Below are 11,206 nucleotides of genomic sequence, written 5' to 3'. Positions count from 1 at the left end.
CCACATGTCCCATGATTATCTCATCGAATGAACCACGATGTCAAGGATTCAATCAATCCCATAGACAATTCCCTTTGTCTACCGGTATATAACTTTCCCGAGATTCGATCGTCGGTATCCCCATACCTTGTTCAATCTCGTTAGCGGCAAGTCTCTTTACTCGTTCCATAGCACATCATCCTGTGACTAACTCCTTAGTCACATTGAGCTCATTACGATGATGTTCTACCAAGTGGGCCCTGAGATACCTCTCCGTCAGACGGAGTGACAAATCCCGGTCTCGATTCGTACCAACCCAATACACACTTTCGGAGATACCCGTAGTGCATCTTTATAGTCAATCAGTTACGTTGTGATGTTTGACACACCTAAAGCACTCCTACGGTATCCGGGAGTTGCACATTCTCACGGTCTAAGGAAATTATACTTGACATTGGAAAAGCTTTAGCACACGAACAACACGATCTAGTGCTATGCTTAGGATTGGGTCTTGTCCATCAAATCATTCCCCAATGATGTGATCCCGTTATCAATGATATCCAATGTCCATGATCAGGAAACCATGATCATCTATCGATCAACGAGCTAGCCAGCTAGTGGCTCACTAGGGACACATTTTGATCTATATATTCACACATGTATTACTGTTTCCAGTTAATACAACTACAACATGAATAATAGACAATTATCATGAACAAGGAAATATAATAATAACCAATTTATTATTTCCTCTAGGGCATATTTCCAACAGTCTCCCACTTGCACTAGAGTCAATAATCTAGTTCACATCACTATGTGATTGCAATGAATCTAACACCCATACAGTTCTCGGGTTCGATCATGTCTTGCTTGTGAGAGAGGTGTATAGTCAACGGGTCTGAACCTTTCAGATCCGTGTGCGCTTTACAAATCTCTACTCATCCTATAGATGCTACTACGCTCCATTTGGAACCATTCCAAATGATTGCTCCACTATACGAATCCGGTTTACTACTCAGAGTCACCCGGATTAGTGACAAAGCTTGCATCGGTCTAACCCTTTACGACGAACTCTTTAATCACCTCCATAATCGAGAAAAATTCCTTAGGCCGTGTTTGAAACCACAATAGATTATAATAATCTGGATTATGAAGATAGATTATATAATCTAGTTTATAAAAATAATCTAGGTGGACATGTTTGGAGGCTAGATTATATAAACTGTAATCCAGATTTTATATTGTACAATGACATGTCTGTCCTCTGTTTTTTAGCTGCAAAGGTAATAATCTAGGTGGGCATGTTTGGAGGACGGTTGCGGTGGCAGTAGGTAATTATCTCCAAGTTTCTAAGGGTAATGGGTCATTAGTAATCCATAATCTGATTTTAGCTCGGGTAGAGTGGATTATGAGTTTTTAATAATCTGGTCATCTAGTTTTTATAAACTGCAATATAATTTGTCTTGTTTGGAGACATAACAGATTATAAAAATCAGATTATATAATCTGAGTGGTTCCAAATAGGGCCTGAGTCTACTAGTTACTAAGGATAACTTTGACCGCTATCCAGTGATCCATCCTGGATCAGTTCTGTACCCTTGACTGACTCATGGCAAGGCACACTTCAGGTGCGGTACACAGCATGGCATACTATAGAGCCTACGACTAAAGCATAGGGGATGACCTTCGTCCTTTCTCTTTCTTCTGTCGTGGTCGTGCTTTGAGTCCTACTCAAATTTACACCTTATAACACAGCCAAGGACTCCTTCTTTGCCGATCTATTTTGAACACTTTCAAAACTTGTCAAGGCATGCATTTCGTTGAAAGTTCTATTAAGCACTTTGATCTATCTTCATAGATTTTGATGCTCAACTCTCAAGTAGCTTTATCCAGGTTTTCCTTTGAAAAACTCCTTTCAAACAACCCTTTATGCTTTCCAGAAATTCTACATTATTTCCGATCAACAATATGTCAACCACATATATTCATCAGAAATTCTATAGTGCTCCCACTCACTTCTTTGGAAATACAAGTTTCTCATAAACTTTGTATAAAACCAAAAACTTTGATTATCTCATCAAAGTGTATATTCCAACTCCGAGATGCTTGCTCCAGTCCATAGAAGGATCGCTGGAGCTTTGCATACTTGTTATCACCCTTTAGGACCGACAAAATCTTCTGGTTGTATCACATACAACCTTTCCTCAAGGAAACCGTCGAGGAAACAATATTTTGACATCCTATCTGCAAGATTTCATAAATGATGCAACAACTGCTAACATAATTCCAACAGACTTTCAGCATCACTACGAGTGAGAAAGTCTCATCGTAGTCAACTCTTTGAACTTTGTCGAAAACATCTTTGCGACAAGTCGAGCTCTCTTAATGGTGACTTTTCACCATCATCGTATGTCTTCCTTTTAAAGACCCATCCATAGTTAATAGTGTTACGACCATCAAGTAGTTCTGCCAAAGTCTACACTTTGTTTTCATACATGGATCCTCCTCTCGGATTTCATGGCCTCGAGCCATTTGTCAGAATTCGGGCCCATCATCGCTTCTCCATTGCTCGTAGGTTCATTGTTGTCCAACAACATGACCTCTAAGACAGGGTTGTCGTACCACTCTGTAGCAGCAACACGTGACCTTGTCGACCTACAAGGTTTGTAGTGACTTGATCCGAAGTTTCATGATCACTATCATTAGCTTCCACTTCGATTGATGTAGGTGCCACAGGAAGAACTTCATACGTCCTGCTACATACACTAGTTGAAGTGATGGTTTAATAACCTCATCAAGTCTCCACCATACTCCCACTCAATTCTTTCGAGATAAACTTTTCCTCTTTAAAAGTGAATGCGGTTGTCTCTAATGCCTAACCCATAACTGATAGTGGTAATTTGATAAGAGATATCATAGTATGCACCATATCTAATAGGGCACGACTATGACATACGAACACACCATCAGACTATGGTGTTCCAGGTGGCATGAGTTGTGAAATAATTTTCATGTGAAACAATTTTCACATTGTCTTAAATGTTTACCAAACTCGTAACTCAGATATATATGTTTACCTCCACGATCACATCGTAGACATATTATCCTCTTGTCACGATGATCTTCAACTTCACTCTGAAATTACTTGAACCTTTCAATAATTCAGATTTGTGTTTCATCAAGTAAATACAATAGTATCTACTCAAATCATTTGTGAAGTAAGAACATAATGATATCTACTGCGTGTCTCGGTACTCATTGGACTATACACATCAAAATGTATTACTTCCAACAAGTTAATTTCTTATTCCATCCCATAGGAAAACGAGGTCTTCAGTCATCTTGCCCATGTGGTATGATTTGCATGTCTCAAGTGATTCAAAAATCAAGCGATCCCAAACGATCCATCGTATGGAGTTTCTTCATGCGTTTATACTAACATGCATGGTTTGCATGTCTCAAACGTTTCAAAAATGAATGAGTACAAAGATCCATCAGCATGGAGCTTCATCATGCATTTTATACCAATATGACTCAAGCAGCAGTGGCACAGTAAGTGATACCGTCATTACTACTTTGTATCTTTTGGCAACAATATTATGAACATGTGTATCACTACGATCGAGATTCAATAAACCATTCATTTTAGGTGCAAGACCATTGAAGGTATCATTCAAGTAAACATAATAACCATTATTCTCTTTAGATGAATAATTATATTGCCATTAACATAATCCAATCATGTCTATACTCAACGCAAACACCAAATAACAATTATTTAGGTTTAACACTAATCTCGATGGTAGAAGGAGCATGCGGTGTTTGATCATATCAACCTTGGAAACACTTCCAACACACATCCTCACCTCACCTTTAGCTAGTCTCCGTTTATTACATAGCTTTCATTTTGAGTTACTAACACTTAGCAATTGAACCGGTATCTAATACCCTGGTGCTACTAGGAGTACTAGTAAAGTACACACCAATATCATGTATATCCAATATTCTTCTGTCGACTTTGCCATCCTTCTTATCTACCAAGTATCTAGGGTGGTTCCTCTTTAGTTACTGTTCCCCTTATTACATAAGCACTTAGTCTCGGGTTTGGGTTCAACCTTGGGTCTCTTCACTAGAGCAACAACTGGTTTGTCGTTTAATGAAGTATCCCTTCATGCCCTTTCCCTTCTTGAAACTAGCGGTTTTACAAACCATCAACAATTGATGCTCCTTTTCGATTTCTACTTTCGCGGTGTCAAACATCACGAATAGCTCAAGGATCATCATATCCATCCTGATATGTTATATTTCACCACGAAGCTCTAGCCGCTTGGTGGCAGTGACTCTGGATAACTATCACTATCTCATCTGGAAGATCAACTCCCACTCGATTCAAGCAATTGTAGCACTCAGACAATCTGAGCACATGCTCAAAGATTGAGATTTTTCTCCCTTACTTTTAGGCAAAGAATCTTGTCGAAGGTCTTATACCTCTCAACAAGGGCACGAGCATGAAATCCCAATTTCGTCTCTTGGAACATCTCGTATGTCCCGCGACGTTTGAAACATCTTCGGTGCCTCAATTCTAAGCCGTTTAAGCAATATGCATTGAACTATAATGTAGTTATCAAAGACGGTTATGTCAGATGTTCGAAACATCTATAGACCACGCTTGGGGTTCAGCACACCGAGCGGTGCATTAAGGACATAAGCCTTCTGCTTAGCAATGAGGACAATCCTTAGTTAACGGACCGAGTCCGCATAATTGCTACTTCTATCTTTCAACCAAATTCTCTCTAGGAACATATCAAATACCGTAGAGCTATAGCGTAAGTTACAACATAACTTGCAAAGACCTATTTGACTATGTTCATGATAATTAAGTTCACCTGATGAACTCCCACTTAGATCGACATCCCTCTAGTCATCCAAGTGTTACACGATCCACGTCGACTAGCCCGTGTCTGATCATCACGTGAGACAGACTAGTCATCAATGGTGAGCATCTCCATGCTGATCGTATCAACCATACAACTCATGATCGATGTTTCGGTCTCCCGTATTCGAGGCCATGTCTGTACATGCTAGGCTTGTCGAGTCAACCTAAGTGTTTTGCCTGTGTAAATTGGCTTACACCCGCTGTATCCGAACGTTAGAATCTATCACACCCGATCATCACGAGGTGCTTCGAGACAACGATCCTTCGCAAAGGTGCACACTTAGGGGAATACATATCTCGAAATTTTAATGAGGGATCATCTTATCTTTGCTACCGTCGTTCTAAGCAATAAGATGAAAAACATGATAAACATCACATGCAATCATATAGTGACATGATATGGCCAATATCATCTTGCTCCTTTGATCTCCATCTTCGGGGCACCATGATCATCATTATCACCGGCATGACACCATGATCTCCATCATTGTGTCTCCGTGAAGTCGTCACGCCAACTATTACTTCTACTACTATAGCTAACCGTTAGCGATAAAGTAAAGTAATCAACATGGCATTGCATCTCATACAATAAATTAAGACAACTCCTATGGCTCCTGCCGGTTGTCATACTCATTGACATGCAAGTCGTGAATCCTATTACAAGAACATGATCAATCTCATACATCACACATGTAACATCACATTCTTTTGGCCATATCACATCACATGGCATACCCTGCAAAAACAAGTTAGACGTCCTCTAATTGTTGTTGCAAGTTTTACGTGGCTGATTTGGTTTTTAGCAAGAACGCTTCTTACCTACGTGACAGCAAAAATGTTGATATGCCAACGCTATTTACCCTTCATAAGGACCCTCTTCGTCGAATCTGATCCCGACTAAAGTGGGAGAGACAGACACCTGCTAGCCACCTTATGCAACACGTGCATGTCTGTCGGTGGAACCAGTCTCACGTAAGAGTACGTGTAAAGTCGGTCCAGGCCGCTTCATCCCACGATGCTGCCGAATCAAGATAAGACTAGTAACAACAAGCAATTGACAAAATCAGTGCCCACAACTTTTGTGTTCTATTCGTGCATAGAATCTACTCATAGAACCTTGGCTCTCATGCCACTGTTGGGAATCGTAGTAAATTCAAAATTTTCCTACGCCATACAAGGATCTATCTATGAAGAAACCAACAACGAGAGAGGTTGTAGAGCATCTTCGTGCCTTTGAAGATCGCTAAGCGGAAGCGTTACTATGAACATGGTCGATGGAGTCGTACTCATAGTGATTCAGATCACGGTCAGTTCCGATCTATGTGCCGAATCACGGCACCTCCGCGTTCAACACACGTACAACCCGGTGACGTCTCCAACACCTTGAACTAGCAAAGAGGAAGGAGAGAATGAGGGAATGAGCTCTGGCAGCACGACAACATGGTGGCGGTGGAGCTACGTGGGATTCCCACAAGGCTTCGCCAAGCACCGTGGAGGACGAGGAAGGAGAGGGGTAGGGTTGCGCCGAGAGAGAGAGAGAGAGTTAGTCTCTCAAATCAGCCCCAATACCCCGGGTATATATAGGAGGAGAGGGAGGAGCGTGCACCACCTCTAGGGTTCCCACCCTAGGGGTGGCGGCAGCCCCATCTGCACGAGGAGGTGGCAGCCAGGGCAGGGAGAGGAGGGGTGGCGCCCTCTCATAGGCCTTGGGCCCATCTGCGCTAGGGTTTGCCCCCTTTCCTCCTATGTTGCGCCTTGGGCCTAGGTGGGAGGCGCACCAGCCCTCTCTGGGCTGGTTCCCTTCCACCTTTTAGCCCATGCTAGCCTTTGGGGCTGGTGGCCCCTCCCGGTGGACCCCCGAAACCCTTCTGATGGTCCCGATACGTTAAAAGTGACGCTCGAAACATTTTCGGTGCCCCAAACCTCCCATCCTATATATCAATATTTACCTCCGAACCATTTCGGAGCTCCTCGTGACGTCCGGGATCTCATCCGGGACTCCAAAAAACCTTCGGTAACCACGTACACTATTTCCCTATAACCCTAGCGTCATCGAACCTTAAGTGTGTAGACCCTACGGGTTCGGAAGCATGCAGACATGGCCGAGAGACCTCTTCGGCCAATAACCAACAGCGAGGTCTGGATATCCATGTTGCCTCCCACATGTTCCATGATTATCTCATCGAATGAACCACAATGTCAAGAATTCAATCAATCCCGTATACAATTCCCTTTGTCTATTGGTATATAACTTGCCCGAGATTCGATCGTTGGTATTCCCATACCTTGTTCAAACTCGTTACCAGGAAGTCTCTTTACTCGTTCCCTGAATAACTCCTTAGTCACATTGAGGTCATTATGACGATGTTCTACCGAGTGGGCCCTGAGATACCTCTCCGTCAAACAGAGTGACAAGTCCTGGTCTCGATTCGTACCAACCCAATAGACACTTTCGGAGATACTCGTAGTGCATGTTTATAGTCACCCAATTATGTTGTGACGTTTGACACAAACAAAGCACTCCTACGGTATCCGGGAGTTGCACAATCTCACGGTCTAAGGAAATGATACTCGACATTAGAAAAGCTTTACCAAACGAACAACACGATCTAGTGCTATACTTAGGATTGGGTCTTGTCCATGACATCATTCCCCAATGATGTGATCCCGTTATCAATGACATCCAATGTCCATGATTAGGAAACCATGATCATCTATCGATCAACGAGCTAGCCAACTAGAGGCTCACTGGGGACACATTGTGATCTATATATCCACACATGTATTACAGTTTCCGGTTAATACAATTACACCATGAATAATAGACAATTATGATGACCAAGGAAATATAATAATAACCAATTTATTATTGCCTCTAGGGCATATAATAATAATAACCACCCACACACCATAAGGCCACTCGGGGCATGACACCCCTCCCGATGGTCCCCGATACCCTCCCGGCACTCCCGGTACACTATCGATGAGGCCGAAACTTTTCCGGTGACCAAAACAGTGTTGGAAATATGCCCTAGAGGCAATAATAAAATGGTTATTATTATATTTCCTAGTTCATGATAATTGTCTATTATCCATGCTATAATTGTATTAACCGGAAACCGTAATACGTGTGTGAATACATAGACCACAATGTGTCCCTAGTGAGCCTCTAGTTAGCTAGCTCGTTGATCAATAGATGATCATGGTTTCCTGATCATGTACATTGGATGTCATTGGTAACGGGATCACATCATTAGGAGAATGATGTGATGGACAAGACCCAATCCTAAGCGTAGCACAAGATCATGTAGTTCGTGTGCTAAAGTTTTTCTAATGTCAAGTATCATTTCCTTAGACCATGCGATTGTGCAACTCCCGAATACCGTAGGAGTGTTTTGGGTGTATCAAATGTCACAACGTAAATGGGTGATTATAAAGGTGCACTACACGTATCTCGGAAAGTGTTTGTTGGGTTGGTATGAATCAAGACTGGGATTTGTCACTCCGTGTGACGGACAGGTATCTCTGTACCCACTCATAATGCATCATCATAATGAGCTCAATGTAACTAAGGAGTTAGCCATGGGATGATGTATTACAGAACGAGTAAAGAGACTTGCCGGTAACGAGATTGAACAAGGTATAGGGATACCGACGATTGAATCTCACGCAAGTATCATACCGGTAAACAAAGGGAATTGCATACGGGATTGATTGAATCCCAGACATCGTGCTTTATCCGATGAGACCATCGTGGAACATGTGAGAGCCAACATGGATATCCAGACCCCACTATTGGTTATTGACCGGAGAGGTGTCTCGGTCATGTGTGCATGGTTCCCGAACCCGTAGGGGTCTACACACTTAAGGTTCGATGACACTAGACTTGTGATGGGAATAGTATGTGGTTACCGAAGGTTGTTCGGAGTCCCGGATGTCACGAGTAGATCCGGAATGGTCCGGAGGTAAAGATTCATATATGGGAAGGGGAGATTTCATCGCCGGAAATGTTTTGGGGATCATCGGTATTGTATCGGGACTACCGGAAGGGTTCCGAGGGTCCACCGGGAGGTGCCACCAGCCTCGAAGGGCCACATGGTCCAAAAGTGGATGGGAACCAGCCCCTAGATAGGCTGGTGCGCTACCACCAAGGCCCAAGGCGCACAAGGGGGCTGAGGGGGCCAAACCCTAGGGCGTGGGGGGCTGCCTTGGGCGGCAAGCCCACCCCTAGGGCGCCGCCCCTCCTTCTCTTGGCCGCCGCACCACCTAGGGAAAACCCTAGGGTGGCCGACCCTCCTCCTATATATGCCCAAGGGTTTTTGGGGTCGGGACACACAAGTTCATCTCTCCCTAGGTGCAACCCTACCTTTTCTCCTCCTCGTCCTCCATAGCGCTTGGCGAAGCCCTGCCGGAGTACCACGCAGCTCCACCGTCACCGCGTTGTCGTGCTGCCGGAGCTCTCCCTCAACTTCTCTCTCCTTGCTCGATCAAGGTGAAAGGAGACGTCACCGGGCTGCACGTGTGTTGAAAGCGGAGGCACCGTTGTTCGACGCTTAATTGCAATCTTCCGCGATCTGAATCACTACGAATACAACTTCATCAACCGCATTCATAGTAACACTTTCGCTTAGCGATCGTTAAAGTATGCAGATGCTCTACCCCTTGCTCGTTGCTGGTTTCTCCTAGATGGATCTTGGTGAAGCGTAGGATTTTTTGAATTACTACTACATTCCCCAACACAGGGAGCGTCCACGAGTGGAAAAAAGCTTCAATCGACGTGAAAAAAGCTTCAACCAGCGTGAAAAATAGCTCCAACTAGGTGCGAGCATGGCGGCGGCCATGCTATTTTTTGCTACAACCGTGACCACGTTTTGCTACGACCAACATTAAAAATTGCTGCCTCAATGATGGCAGTGTTTTGCGACCTACACTGTGAGGTAGCATATGACCACAATGTTTTGCTACAACCATGTCTCCGTTTTGCTTTGACCAACGATGAAAATGTTGCCACAACGACCACCATGTTTTTTCATCAAAGAGGTGCGTTCGTCGATGACAACGGTAAGCGACAAGCGCGATGACCAAGGGGCGACCAGTGGTGGTACAAGGTGGTCGTCAGTCGCAGACGAGCGCGAGGTGGCGTCATGGGGTGCGGAAGCGTAGGCGACACGGCGGGACTCGATCCACGATGGAGTGCGGTGGCGAGGGCTGTAACAGCCGAAGACCGACACTCCAGATTCCTTCCATGTACTCTGTTGTCACCGCATGATTTATTTATTTGTCGCATTCACCATTGCATCATTCACATCATTCGCATTGCATCATCAGTCCACTGCCATTGTTTTTCAAAAACTTGTATCCGTTCGTAGTTGCTGGTTATTCTTGTTCTCGTCGTTGGTCGTTTTGAGACCAACCACACTCGCACGCGCCCGCTGCATCGCTAAAACATTATTTGGTAAGTTTGTATAAAAAGTTCTCGTAATGGATTGAAATGCAGTCTTAATATGTTACAGATACACCGCCTACCAAAATTCGTCACATTCAGAGGTCGTTCGATACCCATCGAATAACTATGGTGGCATCATTGCTAGTTAAGTTGTCACGCGTTTTTGGTTATAAAAACAAGTGATGGGCTGCGTGTTCTCCATCTACTCTTAAACCTAGTCCATCTACACACACCCCACTAACCCAACAAATCGGTCGCTCTAATCAGTGTCGTCCGATCGAGATCGAACGACAAAATATCAGCTCAAATCCCCCTACATTTTTGCCCTGCCTATAAAAGAAAGGCTCTCCACTCCATTTCTAGGCAAACTCTAAGAAACAAGCCCCCCTTATCGTCCGCACTCACTAGGCGATGATTTTAAATGCCATCGCGGAAAAGGGATTAAAAACCGTTTGTATAGCACGCCGCTGCACGAGTGGTACTACCGTAAAAATTTCCGAAGTATCACACAGAGAGCGTGTTCGCACCTACCGTTGGACACGTTGGCGATAGAGTTGTATAGGCTACCACCAGAATATTTGGCGGTAGGGGTGCGTCGTGCTAATGTTGTTAAGTTTTCTACTGCCACGGTCCTTGGCGATAGGTTGTTATACCCTACTATGAGGGTCCTTGGTGGTAGGAAAGGGTTAGATCCCCAAATTTTTGTAAACTAGGGTCACATGTGAATCAACTTTTACAAAGGGTCAAAACACGAATTTTTGCCACATGTGAGCCGACCCAACTAGCTCATATCCGATTCAGGAAGGTTCTAGAACCTTCCTAAACTGGGTTTTCTTTTTCTTGGG

Source organism: Hordeum vulgare, chromosome 2H (genome assembly GCF_904849725.1).
Source record: "Hordeum vulgare subsp. vulgare chromosome 2H, MorexV3_pseudomolecules_assembly, whole genome shotgun sequence".
Lineage (NCBI taxonomy): Eukaryota > Viridiplantae > Streptophyta > Magnoliopsida > Poales > Poaceae > Hordeum > Hordeum vulgare.
Note: the sequence above shows the minus strand (reverse complement) of the source record.